The 18153-nt window shown below is 32.4% G+C and overlaps 1 pseudogene across 1 annotated transcript; it reads right to left on the bottom strand.

Moving 5' to 3' along the window:
* Positions 1-11125: 11125 nt before the first annotated feature.
* On the bottom strand, positions 11126-12474 carry LOC145790208 (putative carboxylesterase 18 pseudogene; annotated as a pseudogene). Its single transcript, XR_014328873.1, has one exon. The product of XR_014328873.1 is annotated as a putative carboxylesterase 18 pseudogene (transcript).
* Between the last annotated feature and the right edge of the window lie 5679 nt (positions 12475-18153).

The following is an 18153-nucleotide window of genomic DNA, read 5'->3' as shown; positions in this document are numbered from 1 at the left end:
TTTAACAGTTTCTATTGAATTTTGTAGTTTCTCAAGTACAAATTTTAAATTTTCATAAATTTTTGAAAAACTTTCAAAAAAATTATTTCAGAGTTTCTTATAACAAATAAACCTTTGATTTTTAATTTTATCAATTTAAATCATAATTTTTTGATTTTTTTTTCAATTTAAATCATCCGTCTCTTTTCATTAAAAATAAAATTGAAAAAAAAACCATTAAACTCAAAGAAATGAATATTTAAGATCTTTTATGTACATATATTGAGTTTCATGACTAAAACATGTTTTTTTTTAATTGATTTTATTTAATAAAAATAGTCTAATGGCTTATATTGAAAATAAATCAAAAGATAGTGAAATAGGATATTGTATTGGCTATTTTTAGTGATTAAAATTGGATTTAGTGGGTAGATTACTTGTGTGATTGCAATTTAGCCATTTCATATGCTCAGTCAGCCCCACACAACAAGCTTGGAAGATTTGGTCAATTACCCATCAATGTAAGATTTAAATTTTTGGAAAAGATTGCAAATTTGGACTAGCCCTGTTGGGCGATCGCTCACACAATTGGTTAACAGTCTTTACGTTTTGAAAAATAGAACTTCATGATCGAAACGCGAGTGATCTCTCTTGAGATGCGATGGATCGCTATTCCACATTTTTCCTAAACCTAATTCTATTTGTTTTGGATAACTTTTTCCTTCTATAAACAGGTATTTCTAAACCCGAATTTGGTGATCTCAATTATTGTGTTTTCATAGAAAAATATATTTTCTCTTTAGAGAGTTGAATTTGAGAAATTCATAAAATACTTTACATTCTTGCATTGTTTGTTCTAGACTTTTGGCAAATTAGGTAATCGGAGCCATTCGGGAACAGAGATTGTAGCTGAAACTTTGTGGAATCCTGAAGATCAAGAGGGTTGACTAGGCCAAGTTGTGCTCGTAGGAGTTATTACAAAATATCGTAATAGATAAATGTAGGTGAAGGTTATAAGTACTCTCGACTTTGTATTGTATTCTTTGATCATAGTGGATTTTCTCCGAGGTGTTGGGATCGTGATTTTTTACCCAGTTGGGTTTTTCACGTAAAATCTTATATTCATGTGTTGATTGTTTTTACTTGATTTTATTTGTTTAATCAACTTAATTGAACTTAAAATTGAGAATTTTAATTTATTGGCCTATTCACCCCCCTCTTGGCACTGAATATTCAGACTATGTAATTTTATTTAGAGTTTAAGTTGACAAAATTATAAATGTTAAATTTTAACTTATTTTTATATAATTTCCTCTATCTAAAAAAAAAGATTTCTTAACAAAAGTTCGAGAACTTTTTATTTCCCACTCATTCGCATGTGGTGCCATTACAGATTCATGTCACAATAGTTCCAGCTCGAAAAATTTGAATGCAAGTAATCAAAATAAATAAATAAATAAACTATATTGATAGTCCCTACGTCTTGTCATTCGTGTTATTTTAATCTCTGTAATTTTAATTAACTCAATTTTGATCTTTAATTTTTAATTTTATTTTAATTTAATCCAATTGATAAAGCCAGTTAGGATTTTCAAGAGAAATAATCACTGAATTAATTGAGATTAATTCAATGAGTTACATATGTTTCTAATTTTGTCTGTAAAAACATAACATATTACGCTTATCTGCGCATTGCTCATTAAAAAAAAAAAACAGTAATAATTATAATGAATTAGATCGAATTGAGATATAATCATAAATTAAAAATCAAAATCAAGCCAATTAACATTACAAAAATTAAAATAACACAAGGGCTAAGATATAAGGATTATCATGTCAGTATAATTTGCTAAAAAAAAATAAAAACAAAATTTCTAGGCATTTCTGAAATAAACAAATGTTAACCACAGGAGTGACCTTTGCGATTAAACTCTAGACCGATACTCCAGAGGTCACTTTTAAGTGGTCCTACACAGCAGAACTATTTAACCATATAACAATAAGTCGCAGACTCGCGTACAAGCATATCTTCGAACCCACACTCTTGACACTGGACATGACTCGCCCAAATTTAAAAAATTCATTCTACCAACTAGGAACGGACCTAGGATTTGATTATCGGGGGGCCAAAAAAAAAATAAAATAAAAAATAAAATAAAATAAAGATAGAAAGACAAGTAAGGTTAGATTTAGAACATAATATGTTTGATAACTTTCAATTTTAGCCAAAAAGTCAATATAAGTTATTACATTACTCTTTCTACTTTTCTACACATCTTTTTGTAAAAAAAACTAAGAAATCACTAAAATAGTATATTCTCAAACAAGGCTGCATATACACATTATCAAAATATATGTAACATAAGCATAACAAATTGTAATTTTTTTACCAAATTTATAGCGATCCTAGTTCTTCCTCTTTTGGTTGTTGTGTCCGGACTTAGGTTCTGTGGAGTTAGTTGTTGTATATATCTTGTTGTCATCCTTTATTTCCATATATTTGAGTTTTAGGATGTGTTGCGTAGGTTTGTTACAGGTTGGTTGTGAGTTTAAACCAATAGTTGCTGTCCAGAATTTTGCTCCTTCGCTCGAGCGAGGATTTTGTCGCTCGAGTGAGCTCTGTGTTTTAGATCCTTCGCTCGAACCAGGGTTCCTTCGCTCGAGCGAGAGTTGGGTGATGTGTCTGGTGGCTCGAGCGAGAGGTCTTGCGCTCCAGCCTACGTCTGCGTCTGGTTCTGAACCTAAGAGTTGCATTTCTTGGCTCGAGCGAGCTTTCCTTTGCTCGAGCGAGCGAGGTCTATGTTTTGGGTTTCTTCGCTCGAGCGTGCTTCTGGGTTGTAGACCTGAAGCTTCGAATTGTTGGCTCGAGTGAGGCTTTCTACGCTCGAGCGAGTATCCTTTGTGTCTGGTCGCTCGAGCGACCACTCCTTCACTCGAGCGAGCCTGGTGTATTTCAGTTGACAGCAGTGGGATTACACTTCACTTTTTCATCTTCTTTTTCTCTCAAACCCTAGATCCGTTCTCTCACTCTCTATACACCTTCTCTCTAAGGTTTCATCTATCTTTAGTGATCTTCTACCTTAATCTCTTTGTAAGAAAGATAGAGGGTCGCGAGGGCTTCACTTTAATCTGAAAAGTTGTGGATTTGGAGCACTTTGGGTTTTCACCATCTTCTCCTTTAGGCTTCTAATTTTGAGGTAGGGATACCCTACTCCATCTTATGAATTTTGTCATAAATATTGGTCATTTTGATAGGTTGGTGTTGTTGGGAAATTTTTGGAAGTTAGGGTTTGATTTGAGATTATAAATTGGGGGTTTTAAAATGTTGAACTCCATGTACATGTGAGAGTATGGAAAAATGGAATTATTGTTGTTGTTGAAATGATGAAAATGGGCCTTAGGGCTAATGTTAAGAAAAATGGGAAAAATGCCATATTTGGATTTTTTTGGGTCATTAGTGTAATTAATGACATTCATTGTGAAATAATGAAATTAAGATGTTATGAGAATAAATGGTGGAGTTGGATTGATTAATCACTTGCTTTTGAAAATGTTGATAATTTATCTGTTGATGCATTTATTATCTGTTTAGAAATAATTGCTTTGGGCTATCGGTGGAGGATAGTCTTGATTATTGTAGACATTGTATGTTGATTAGGGAAAACTAAACTAATCATTTGAAATATGTCATTGAGTATGACGGTTGGAACAATACATCAAATATGTGTATTGATTGATTTTTTGTATATGACAAGTGTTTAATTACATTGTATATGCATATTGTTTGGGAGGAGATAGGGGATGGACTCTCAAACCTGTTTTTGGAGGAGATAGGGGATGGACTCCATTGATACAGTAAATATATATATCACTTGAAGTATGGAAGTGTTTAATATGAGTTGTTATCTCATTTGAAATGGAAGTGTTTTAATATAAGCTTTAGTCTCATTTGAATTATTGATATTGGAAGTATTTTTATATGGGCTGTTGTCTCATGAAAATTGTTTGGCCAGGTTCTGAGCCATGTTTGTATAAATGGAAAATTGAATAAGTAAAGGAAAGTGGGACGTAACATGGACTTGATTGTCATGGAACTGTATTGTGATATAAATTAGTTTGTAAGTGTTAACCATCTATCAATTGCTATTGTTTTAGTCATTGCTTATATCTAGTTTAGTATATCTCTACTGGGCTGTGGCTCACCCTATATGGGACATCATTTTCAGATTCAGGTGACATGCCACCTCCAAGGATGTAGCTTGGGAGGCTTAGAGGCTGAAGAATTTTTGTTGTTATCTTTTGTGTATTACATGTAAATTCAAGCCGAGGGCTTAATGTATATGAGTTAGTACTCTCTTTTCGTAACCAAGTGTTGGCTTGGAAAATTGTAAGCCCATAGGGCATTTACTTTTGTTGTCAACATGTAATACTTTTGCAATGAATACTCTGATAAATAGAAATATGCTTTATTCTCTTATGTCTTTTCATGTTAAGAATGTGTGTTAATATGTATTATTTTGAGGGCGTTACAAAATTGTTCATAACATTTTGCACGACAATGGTTTCGTAATATTTACACTATACCATTCATAATATAATTACAATAATTCATAACTTTCACTATAATTCATAATTTTCACTTTAGAAATACCCACTATTAGGCCCGGGCTCGAAACACGCCCACAACTCGGGGTGGGCCCAACTCGGTTAGGCCCGGGCCTGAACCATTATTTTGAAGCCGGACCCACTTAGCTCGGGCCATCAGCTCGCTCAAGGCCTACTCAAAGCCCGACCTAAGGCCTGGCCCGCTGAAGGCCTAGTGTTATTTTTAGTAGAAAATAATAAAATTTTGATAGGGGAAAAAAAATGTTCAGACCCGACCCGTCCAAGACCCGAATACCATTGGACCTGAATATAATTTTCCGACCTAACCCAAATTTTGACAAGAACCCAGATGGCCTGACATGGGCCATGCCCAATTTACCTACTATAAATTCAAATTTACCATGAAATAATACTATAAATATTCTAACTTTTCATTGCAAAAATTTATATAGCATTGCAGTATCTATACTATATATATAACCAAATGTAGTTGTTAAGTCAAAAGACTCTAAAACTTGAATCCTAAATTCTCATAATTTTGAAAAAAAAAATATTATGTGGCACTTCCCTTTATCTCACTTCCCACTCTTCAAGCCTTCTCACTTCTTCTCCCTATATAAAATATAAAATTAAAAAATAATAAAATATTCATCCATATCCATCACCCATAATAATACTTATCCCAAAATAATAAAATATTCATCTATATCCATCACTCACAATTGTCACGCCCCAAACTCGCCCCTAGAAGTTTGGCAACGAGACCGGCCAGTAATCCTAGATTACCACAGGCCTTGCTATACAAAACATAAATAAATGGGGCTCGCGGAAGCGAAAACAAAACACTAATAGTCCAAAGAGCTGTGCATTTATATGAACATACATTACATGCCAAAAATGTTAATTTACCCACTACATTACATCACATATAATCAAAATTCATGTACAAAACATAGGCTCACGCCATATGCACAACCAAAACTAAGCTTCCTAACGGCCTTCCTAGGCCTAGCCCCAACTCGGAGGCACCAAAACACTGGATAGGCTTCAAAACGGCGGCTCGGCTCGGACTCCGCCTAGGCTTGACTTCCAGAATGCTCACCTATAATTACATATATACAAACAATGAGCTAAAGCTCAGCAAGTAACATTAAAGTAAAGGGGTGGTGAACGAATTCCACATTCCATATATCCATAAAATAAACCATTCATAAACATAATCATCTCATATCAGAACATACATAATGGCATACTCCATAGAACATAAAATTTGTCGTCCAACGACTAGAGTAACCGGTCCCGGACACCGATTAAACACATACCGAGATCTCGTAAACTGGTCCACTTAGGACTATCTATGGATGCCATACTAGATTCGCAAACTGGACATTCGTTCACGGAAAACATTCTCATTTCAAAGCATAGCATAACGTAATACATTTAAAACATAGTTCATAATAACATATCTTTACAGAAATGTTACTCACAGTGGGTTTCCAAAACCGGTTGCACGGTCTTCGCCTCTTGACCTGCAATTATCAACATTATAACACATTTCTTCAGTACACATCATCATTAAATCACTTAATTCATGCCATTCTATCCTTTCCTTATGAAATTTCATGTTTATAAGATGATAAATGATGCAATAACATGTTAAAATCAAGTCTGCAACTTCCCCAAAATTTTCTTGAAAAAGGCCTTCCCGCTCGAGCGCCACTTTGGCCGCTCGAGCGTATTGTAAAAAGTCCCAAAACTGCTGGGAGGCTGATTTTCACGCTCGAGCGGGAATCCCTCCGCTCGAGCGGACCATGCAAAAATCCGAAATTCTGAAATCTTCCAAAGCTTGAATCTTTCCTTTTTGCAAAACCACTTCAACACGATGAAACCCAAGTCTCAAAACACTTGAAACACAACTTGAATTACACATTATAGCTTCTAAACAAACCCAAATGCATCATATACAAGATCAAACCATGAATTGAGGTGAAGAATCATAACTATTCATGTAAAAGCTTCATTTCTTCATATCCATGGAGGTTCTTCCTCAAGAATGCCAAATATGCTCAAATTAAACATATTTCTCCTTTCAATCCTCTTATTTAACACGAGATCATTGATGATTCAACCTTATTTCAAGAAAGTAGAGAAGAAATTCTTACCTTAAGAACTTAATTGGAGAAGTTGTAGCTTGATTCTCCTTTTTTCCCCTTCTTCCCCTTTCTCACGAATTCTCCTCTCTCTCTCTCTCTTTCTAGATTTTTCTTTTCTTCTTTTTGAGTCAAAGAGTCAACATCCTTATCTATGTATAGATATATCACACAAAAAAAACTAGAATTGTGCCATAATCTTGAGCCAAACATGACTTAGCGATTCAGACGAAATTCAGTCCTCAATTTATTTTCCCAAATGGTTCTAATAATTCCCGGTATCTCATAAACGCGCTCAATTTTATTTTCTGAACCCATTACGGTCATCAATTTCAGTCCCAAAGTTCTCATCTCAACAGATATTCTTCTAATTCAAACAGATATTCTTCAATTAATTCGCATAAACAAATAATTAATTACTGATAAATATGACACATGTTTTGGGGTCATTACAACAATAATATCTATCTCACTCTCAATCTCAAAAAAAAAAAAAAAAAACCGACAACTCCTACAACTTCCATACACACATTTCTCTATTCAGTTTATTCCAATCATCTTTTATTTTCTCATAATAACTCATCTTCTCCATTGTTACATTTTGCAAGTTTGATTATTTACAAAAAAATCATTACAAGGTCAGTATAATATTATTTTTTACTTTATATGCATTTTTTCAGTGTTTGTTAGTTTGTGTGCATATATATTTTTAAATACTGTTAGTTCATCTGCATATCTTTTCATTTTCTTCATTTTTATGCTCATAATATTATTTCTTACTTTATATGTATTTTTTCAATGTTTATTACTTTTGTGTATATATATATATATATTTCTTTTTTCTATTATTTTTCAGTTTATCTACATATCTTTTCATCTTCTTCATTATTACATTTCGCACGATTTGGCTTGCTTACTTTTTAATTTGTAATTTGCTTTTGTTTTTCAATTTAATTAGATTCGAAACTCATCAAATCTTGAATTTAATTTAATTTACTTTATCTCATGTCTATCACATCATCACATGTTAATGGCTTTGCGTAAACTCTCGAAATCAAGAAGATCAGCTCTGCATAAAGTTAATCTCACTTTTGCTCCTTCAAGCTCTCTCAAATGAGAGTTCTTCGAATCATCTACAACTAATATGCACCCACTTAACAACACAAACACACACAACAGCTTCAAACCTTAAACACAATTTCTTAATTTTAAAATTTTTGAAAACAAAATTATATTTGGCTTAAAGTGATTGGTACATCTAACAATATTTAATTTTAAAATATTTAAATTTTATCTAAACATATCTAATTTAAAATTTTGAATTTTTTTTTTTACAATATTAGAAAAAAAATGACTCAAATCTATTAGTGTATTATCTAAATTTTGAATTATTACACATGGCATAATATTACTGGATTTAACATTTAAATTTTAAAATTAATTAAAATATTTAACTATATGATTTGTGGAATTCCAATACTTTTTTTCTGAATTTTCCAATTTTTTTTTAAATTTTTACAAAATTTAAGTTGCTAAGTGTTGATTTTTTATTGGCTATCCATGATTTTATCCAAAATTATTGGTTAATGATTGACCACTATTAAATTCTTTTTGGCTATAATGATAACAATTGACTACCACCAATTTTAAAATTTTCTATCAATGTATTTTAAACAAAAAAATTATCATCAAGCATGCAATTTAAAAATTAAATATATTTTATTCTATTACAACTTTATTTAAAAAGTAAATTTATTTTGCTACTATTCAAGAAAATATATACGCCTTTATTTCGATATAACAAAAATTAAATTATCTTCTACTCATACATAATCTCTCATAAATATCTTATCTTTTTAAAAATTTTGATTATCAACAACTGAATTATCACATTTCTCTCTTTTTTTTTTCTTTTTTTTTAAGGATGTTTATTTTACTTTTATCTTTTTTCAAATTAGATTTGATATCTATCTTTTTACCTAATATTTATATCTATCTATCTATCTATCTATCTATCTATACTATCTATAAAAACAAATGTAGTGGAAGCTCACAGACTATCAATTATTTAATCCTAATTTCTCATAATTTTGAGAGATTAAAAAAATGAGGTGGCACTTCTTCCTCTCTCACCCTGTTTTTTCTATCCAAAATAGAGGAGAGACAAAAATCCATATGAAATATATAAGAAAAAATATATATTTATCACTTTAGATAAATTAAAAATTTTAAAACTCTCTTATCACCTCTTTCCTTTATCTCAATTAAAGTAACCTCCTTTCGCATGCCTTCCTCTCTCACATGTCTCTCTTCCCTCCTTATATATAGTTACATTTTTATTTCAATCTCACACTGCTTCTTATAAAAAAATAAAAATATGACTATATCTCTCTCCCAAAAAACTTGCCCTTATTTGTCACCATCACCTCCATGGTCATTTCATAAGAAAGTTAGATTGGTACTACCTAGATGGCCATTCCGTAAGAAAGTTAGAGATTGGTATATATGATACAACAGAGGTTGCCATTGCTTTATTTTTATTTATTTTTTAAGCCTCTTTCCAAGTTTTTGAGTTATATGTTTCACTTATTATATAGACAAAACAATTGCTTTACATAGAATTTTTGTGTGTTTGTATTCCATATCAATAAAGCAATCTGTCAAATTTTTTTTTCTTCTTTTTTTGTATATGTTTTTCTTTTTCTTATATTTGAGAAAAATTAGTATTTTACAAGTTACAATAGTGCTGAAGTTCAAACAATACTCCGAAGTCACAGGGAGAACAAACAACAATAAATGAGAAGGATAATCGAGAATTACTGGAACGATCAAATAGATGGCTTTTATGGAGGAATTAGAAAGTTTTACCATGAGGAAGAAATTTTAGTTTGGAAGCACATATGGCCAACGAGTCTTAAAACAATATGTCAATAAGAAACTTATCAAAGACTACTATGTAAAGAGAACACTTCTGTTTTTGTTGTCCTTTTCTTTCTTTCCATTTTTTTTTATTTTTTTGTTTTTGTTTTTGTTTTTGTTTTTTTTGTGTGTGTGTATAACTAGAATCTTGAATCATAAAAATGGTGTATATGAGATGGAGAGTTTTTATATTTGAGTGTTCACTGTTGTTAATTGTATTTCAATTTTTTTTGGCACAATTTTTTCTTAGTCCAATAGATATGAGTACACCATTGTTTTTTCTTTCTTGCTAAAGTTTTAGCTTAAGGTCATGTGTGACAAATGGTTAAAACATTAATCTTAGATAATAAATAATAATAATAAAAAAAACTAAGGACCAAATAAGAAAGACAAAATTACTTATATTAATGTGTGATTTTGGTACATATGAAAAAATAAAAATAAAATATTTATAAGATGTTCAGTCCCTTCCTTTTCTTTTATCTTCTTATATATTATAAGAATGTAGTATGAAACATGAAAGGCCACCAAACCCTTAATACTAACTCTTAATCATTTTCTTTCCTACTGGTATTCTCTCAAGTCTCCTTTACTAATTTTCCTAATTTCTATTTTTTTTTAAATAAACATAAAAAAAAATTGATATACAAATAGATAAAGTTAACAAATTTGATCTATCTCGCTTTTGTTAAAATCTTTCGTAATTAACAAATTTGATCCTATATGTTCAGTTAAAATCTTTATTTTATCTCTCAATATCTAATTTTAAATTTTATTTTTTTTAAAGCCTATCTAAACAAATCTAATTTAAAATTTTGATTTTTTTTATTTGAATTTTTATTTTTTTACAAGAGCTTAAAGCATTAAATAGAAATTTTCAATTTTTAAATTTTTAAAAATAAAAAATATATTTGGCATAAAGTGATAAAAGAATTACAAACCCGCAAATATTTATAACCATATATATAAATTAAAAATATATATAAACCCATAACAAATATAGATAGATAGATTTATGGCATTCAGTTTATTAATAATTCTTTTTAGCATATATATGTTTTAGATATTAGGGTTATTGAGAAACATCTTATTTATTGTTAGTATTATTTCATTAGTTAGAAATTAAGTTTATTATTTGAAGAAAAATAGATCAATTGAATTATAATAATATTTTGTGCATATCTGCTTTTAAATTATTGTCTTTACTTATGAAATTTGAAAAGATGATCTTTATTCATTATGATTATAATTTTATGACGGAATTTAGAACTTGATGTATTATTAAAAAATTTATATACTATAAATCAATCTCGTGTATAGCACGGGTTTATCACTAGTTATATTATAAAGAGAAGTTAAAAAAAAAATTTAAAAACATGAGAATTAAATGAGAGAGGAGCCCACGTAAGAGAAGAAGTTGCAAAAAAAAAATTAAAAACGTGAGAATGAAATGGCGGAGGAGCCCAAGTACCAGAAGTAGTTGGAAAAAAATTAAAAATATGAGAATGAAATGAGAGGAGCCCACGTACGAAAAGCGGTTGACATGTTGAACCAATTCTATGCATAACAACATATACATATACTGTAACCGGAATAAAGTCACTGTAGACCTCCGTCCCTGCTATACCACATGTACTGTAACCAGAATAACTACCAAGCCTTACCTTACCAAGTCTGCAGTGGCCCTTGGGTTCTAGGCATTTCTATCAGATTGGCTTTGAATAAAGTCCCCGATCTCTGCAATTAGGTACCAAAGTTGGGGCAATTCAGGAAAGATACAGAAGCCATGGATGGCGTTTGGATACTCAATCAACTTCACTTCCTTCCCTGATTTCTTCAACCCCTCAACGTACCTCCTCTGCCAGTCCTGTAACGGATCACCACCACCAATCACCACCAACGTCGCCGGAAACTTCACCGCCGCCGACACATCATTACCACTCACCGCCTCATGGTTTCGGTCCGATCCTATTGGCAAAAACAACCTCCACATCCAGTCTGTACGTTTCACACTCAGAAATGGAGCTCTATTGAGCCGGAGTTCCGATTCACTGCGCTCTTCTCCACCGAAGAACGGCTGTATCTCTACCAAACCAATAATAATCAGCTTCTTAAACTCGTGTCTGCCGTATCGGACCGCCACGTGGTGGGCTATATTGCCGCCGGCGCTGTCGCCGGCGAGAAAACAACGGTTGAGATCAATGTTGGAGGGTAGTACGGCGTAGTTATGGGCGTCGATGAATTTGAGGGTTTCAAAACCGTCGTCGTATTGGGAAGGGTAGCGGTGGTTGGGGGCGAGGCGGTAGTTGACGGAGGCGACGGCGACTTGGAGTTGAGCGGCGAGGTTGCGGCAGAGATGGTCGTAGATTTTGGAATTGGCGGCGGAGGAGAGGAATCCGCCGCCGTGGAAGTAGATGAGTAGAGGGAGGAGGGTGGTGGTGGAGGAGGAGGAGGAGGAGGAGGGGAGGTAGAGGCGGAACCAGAGATTGCTGGAAGGGTCGACGGTGATGTCGGAGGAGGAGACTCCATTGATGGCTTTGGAGGAAGGTGGAGATTTGGGTTCAAGATTGCGGACGAAGCGGAGGATGCGGTGGGAGAGACGGCAGACGTCGAGTGCCAAAGAGCCCAAGTGGACCACTAGGCGGGTCTTCCATGGAAGCTCAGCAGCAACAGCAGCACCACATGAACTCTGTTTAACGTCCATTCCTCAATCCTGTCCTGTCTCCTCCTCACAATAATGGAAACTGATATTTTGTTATGTGACCACTGCCAGGTGAAGACCGGCAAATTCCTCCTTAATTTGTTGTTTTTTTTGGTAAAAGTTTCCCCCTTAATTACACATGGTTGGAATAGGATATAAAGTCAGAACTGACGACCTGTTTATTTTATTAAATATTTTATATATTTTATTCATAAAAAATGAAAGTGATGTCACCATTGACCACCAAAATAAGAACAAACTGGCAAATCTAGGCCCCGGTTTGTTGTTCATGTTAGGCTTAAAAAAATTACAAAAGGATAAAAAATAAAATAAAAAAATTCGTCATTTCAAAGTTAAAAAGTCAAAAAAATCAAATAAAAAAATTAAACAAACAAAAACATCTAAAGTTAAAAAAGTTAAAAAAACTAAAAAGTTAAAAAAATTATTGCCAAACGACCCTTAAATTACAGGTCAATTATATTTTGGAATGGTTACTTCCTTATTTATTCATTTTTTTACCCATAATAATATGAACGGCTCATAGCAAAATTATTTATATAAAACATTAGTTTCAACACATATTGATAAATAAATAAACAAATCACATTTTGTTTTATAGAATAAATGATTATAGTTGTCGTCTATTTAAAAAAAAAAGATTAATTTAGGCATGTCTAGTGACATTTGATGAAAATTAATTTTTTTTTATACATCACTACAAAAAAATTGGTTTTTTGCGACGGCAAAACGCCGTCGCAAATAACGCGTAGAAATCTGAGTTTTTTTTGAGACGGCACTGTGTTGCTGTCGCTAAAAATGTCTTTTGTGAAGGCAAAAAATACCGTCGCTAAAAGGTTTATTTGAGACAGCACCTGAGCTGTCGCAAAAGGACTATTGGCGACGGCAATAAAACCGTCGCTAAAGGCGTTACATTTCAACCAATTCCGTATCTTTTGTGACAGTAAAGGTGCCGTCGCCAAAAATCCTGATTCAATTTTTTCTTGAGACGGTGTGTGCTGCCATCTCCAAAAAAAAAAAATGTAATAAAATTATTAAAATTATGAAAATGACCTGTATTAAATGAAAAATAACTTTTAAAAAAATCGATAATTACATAATAATATAAAAAGTCCAGTATATAAATAAAAATTCATCCATAATTAAAAATATGAAAATTCATCCATAATTAAAAATATGAAAATGATCTTCCATTTTTTTCTTTTTGCTGTCATACATTGTACAAGAAAGACTAACTAAGCAGTAATATAAAGCTAACAGAAGAAAGGGCATCACTAGCATCATCTCACTAAAGTTTAGCAATAAGCACATATATCTTATTCACATCTTCATGTCTGCCATGGCACAGATGATTTCAAATGAACAGAATGGAAAGACAAGGGAAAATTACAGCTCTCAACACCGACTTCTCCACTACTTTCACACTATGCACATATTCTTCCTTCAAGTCATCCGGTAGCCAATTACAAACCCTGAAAAATAAGGATTATATTAAAACTAGACTAAAACAAAAAATTTAAAATTAAAATGTGCATCCTTTGAAACCATCATTAGTCTAAATTATCAAGACACACCAACAGTTCTCCAAGTCACAAAATCATACACCTAAACACCAATCCCGTAACAGGTGACAAACATCAAATGTCTGAAATAAAAGTCACTACATTAATATGGCAATGATATCACAACAATTCAAACTAATTGGCCACTAGTACATGAAATTAAATCCTACAAAACTAACCCAATTAAACATGCTTCCTGGAATACAAGATAACTACATTTGATTACCATCCATGCCGTGATGAACTCAATTAAAAATCCCAGAAACTTGATTCAGCTCAACTCAACAAAGACTGGAATTTCAAATTAAATTCCACTAAAATCATATTTCAACAAATTGGATAGCTTTAATTTCCATGGAACATATTAGCACCACAAAAACCCATTTGAACTTGGGATACAACATTACTACCACTGTACTATATTAACTTTAAACATGAGATAGAACTTAATACCCTTCAACCTTTACTTGGAAAAACTGTAATCACGGTATGATGTAGTTATTGTTGTCTTCAAAATTCCGATTGAACACTCACTGAACTTCCGGACTCTCGCAATGGACAACAATACCGCAACAGTAAAATGGTTAAATGCCCGAAGATCTGATTTCACCAACCCCATAAATTCAAATATGATTTGAAAATCTACTAGTCTGTAAGGTTGTAAGGTTTTAAGACAAGCTTACAAAAAAATTCAACATGATCAACATGAAGAACATATAAATATACATATGGTAATATGTGAAAAATTGAAATGTAGAACAATAAATTCAGAGTTTGATACCTGCAAAGATATTCCTTCCTTCCACTCCTCTGAGGAGAAGCTGTACGTTGTAGTGATGGAAATCGATAAAGAATATTTCCCTGTATTAATTGCAAGTGAAAAGTAAAAAAAATAATATAAAAAAAAAAGTGGTTTCATCAGTGAAAGGCAAAGAAGGGTGTGAAAATGAAAACTGAGATTTTGGGGAAGAAGGTAAGGGCCCTTAAAGCCTGAGCTTCTTCTACCTCAAGGATTTTAAACTTAGAACTATGAATTAGAGTCCAATGAATTGAAGAGCTACAAGATGTTTCATAAGAAAGATATCATCCTTAAAACTAGCTTCATATGGACTACATAAAAAATAACATTTTGGTCATTTATGCAAACTTGTCAAACAATGCTTAGAAATTAACACAGAATAGGGAATATAAGACTATGGAAAGTAACATGGAGGAGGGACAACAGGGCCTTAAATGAGAGCTACATGTTTATAAACAACTTAAGAAAAATAGCAAACTACTGTAGCATTTTTCACAAACTCTTTGAAACTTTTAAGTATGTCTCATTGCAAGACTAGAGCCTCCCGAAACAATTTAAAACAAAACAATCTAAAAACATAAACCCTTAATTAAGTTCTTTACAAATGTTTTCTGACTACCTAACATGATATCAAATAGAATAACCTGTCATGTAGATAAATTAAATAAAAAAAAGACCCAACTAAAAGGGTGTTTCGTATAGATGCTATATCTATATGGCCAGTATCTATACACTGTCATTATGAATAATCAACCCATACATCGAAAGCAATCATTATAATTTAGCTATGTTGGTTGATTGTCTTATTTGATATTCATTATGAATATTAAATATGCTATTACGATTTTTTGAGTAAACATATCTCCAAATAGATGAAAAATATGAAATGGAAACTCTAACTAGAAAATTGAAGCAATAATAGTATCATCGAAAAATTATATGCTAGTTCTCCTGAGATAAGAATGCAAATTTCATATAGAATGCTTATGTTCCACACTAAAAGTATAATGAAATGTGGTTGTCAAGGAGAGTAAACTTCAAAGCAAAAAAAAAAAGATTGCTATTTATAATTTCCATGCACACAGTGATCACACATTAAAATTAATTGCTGCGCTGTGAGTATATTTATTATGTTCATAAAGTATGACCACCACAAGCATTCTTACCTTCTTTTCTGCAGCCATCTTTAATTTCGCCCAAAATGAATCTGTTAGGACACATCCCATGTAAACATGTTTATTTTGATTTCAACATCAACTATGCTTATATAAGAAACGTATGCAAGCAACATGGAATTGTGAAATGCCACAAATTACACATGAAATGAATGTCACACAGATGGGGAGAGAGAGAGAGAGAAATTAATGGGCTAAAGTAAATACATAAGAAAACAAGATCAGAGATGTTTTCATATAGTGCGATTATTTTGCAAAAAAAAAAAAGAAAAGAAAAGAAATTTGGTTTTGCTGTTGATTTTGTTAGGACTTTTTCCGTTTGTGTATGAGGGGGTTTGAGCCGTGCAATCCAAGTGCTGAATCTACCCAAGAGGAAGACTTAGTTAAAAGTCCACATCATTTTAACAAAAATGAAAAGTTTTAGATGAGTAAAATATTTTTGCTGTAAAGCCCCAAATTTCTATGGTGAGAACTGTGTCCTGAAGGCTTTAATTGAACCTGGTGATAATCTTGAGGTTTGATTTTAAGAAAATGAATGATGTACCAAGAAATTAACATGGTAGACCATGAAGTTTACTTTCATAGTACAATATATGAAACTATTATAAGAAATTGCAAGTCCAAGTTGCTTTTGATTTGTGAGCAAAGTAGTTAGTAAAAACTGAGCAATCAGGTACTACTTCAATCCCTTATTAAGAAAGTTATACCATTAATTTTCATGCTAAGCACTAGGAAAAAGATGATTTTTATAATTTTGTAACAGGTTGGGTGGTGCCATGAGATGAGACTGGGAGAGTGAGGAGACGATTAGGGTTTTTTCATTTTGGTAGAAATTAGGGATTTTGGTTCTAAGAGATTGGGGATTTTGGGGGGCGCGGGAATGGAAAAAAATGGGGGAACCGAGCGGGTGGGATTGGGAAAAAAAAATAATAATAATAATTTTCAACATAAATGAATATTTAAATAATAATAATTTTCATTTTCATTATAAATGAATATTAAATGAATGAAAAATTATTATTATTATTTTTTATTTGGTAGAAGTAAGGATAATATTTTAATAAAAAATATTTTCTATTAAGAGTGATGGGTGAGTGAGAGAGAGAGACGGAGAGAGAGAGAGAAACAAATAGACAAAGAGAGAAAGAGATAGAGAGAGAGACATGAAAAGAGAGACAGAAAAAAAGAGAGAAGCAAGAGATGAGTGATACAAAAAGAGAGAGAAAGAGAGCGAAAAAAGATCAACAAGAGAGAGAATAGAAAAATAGAGAGATAAAGAGAAGAGAGATGAGCGAGCGAGAGACAGAGAGAGAGAGAGAAAAAAAAAGAGATGAGCGAGAGAGACAGAGAAAGAAAAGAGATGAGAGAGAAGAGAGATGAGCGAGAAAGACAGAGAGATAAGACAAATGAGAGAGATAGAGAGAAAAAAGATGAACGAAAGACACACAGACAGATAGACAAACAGACAGAGAAAGAAGAGTAATGAGTGAAAGAGAGAAAGAGAAGAATGGTGGTAGTTGAATGGCATTTGCAGTAGTGGTAAATGTGGTAGAGAAGATGGGTGGTGAGAGAGAGAGATGAGTGAGAGACGAATAGAGAAAAGAGATAGAGAGACAGAGAAAGAGACAGAGTGATGAGCGATAAAGAGACAAAGTGGTCGCTAAAAGTGCATTTTCTTGTAGTGGATCGATAAATCGAAAGGGAGCTCAATAAATAAAGAAGAGATGATGAAGAGAGTGAGCAAGGCGAACACAGTGGGGGAGAGAGACAGACAGATAGATATACAGGAAAACAGAGAGAGAGAAGAGTGATGAGTGAGAGAGAGAGAGAGACGGAGAGAGAGAGATAGACAGAAAAAGAGAGAGAAACAAGAGATGAGCAAGAGATAAACTAAAAGATAGAGAAAGAAAGTGAAAAGAGATTAACGAGAGAGACACAAAAAAAAAAGACAGAGAGAGTGGTAGTGGTAGTGGTCATAGTTCCACCCATTGATTTAAGCATGGTGTTTGTTTTGAGCTTTCAAATCATAATTCTACATCCATTTTTCAAAACTCAATTCAAAATATAATCATTACTCTTCGAAACTCATAACCAAATACATAATTCAAAACTCTTTTCAAAGCTTAATTCAAATCAATTTTTTTAAATATTTTAAAAATATTTTAATTTTGTGAGAGACAGATAAAAAAGAGAGATAAAGAGAGAGACAGAGATAGAGTGATGAGCATGAGAGAAAGACAAAGTG

This window comes from Camellia sinensis, chromosome 5 (genome assembly GCF_055761805.1).
Source record: "Camellia sinensis isolate YWXY chromosome 5, ASM5576180v1, whole genome shotgun sequence".
Classification (NCBI taxonomy): Eukaryota; Viridiplantae; Streptophyta; class Magnoliopsida; order Ericales; family Theaceae; genus Camellia; species Camellia sinensis.
The sequence above is the reverse complement of the archived record's forward strand: the minus strand, read 5'-3'. Positions and strand labels throughout refer to the sequence as shown.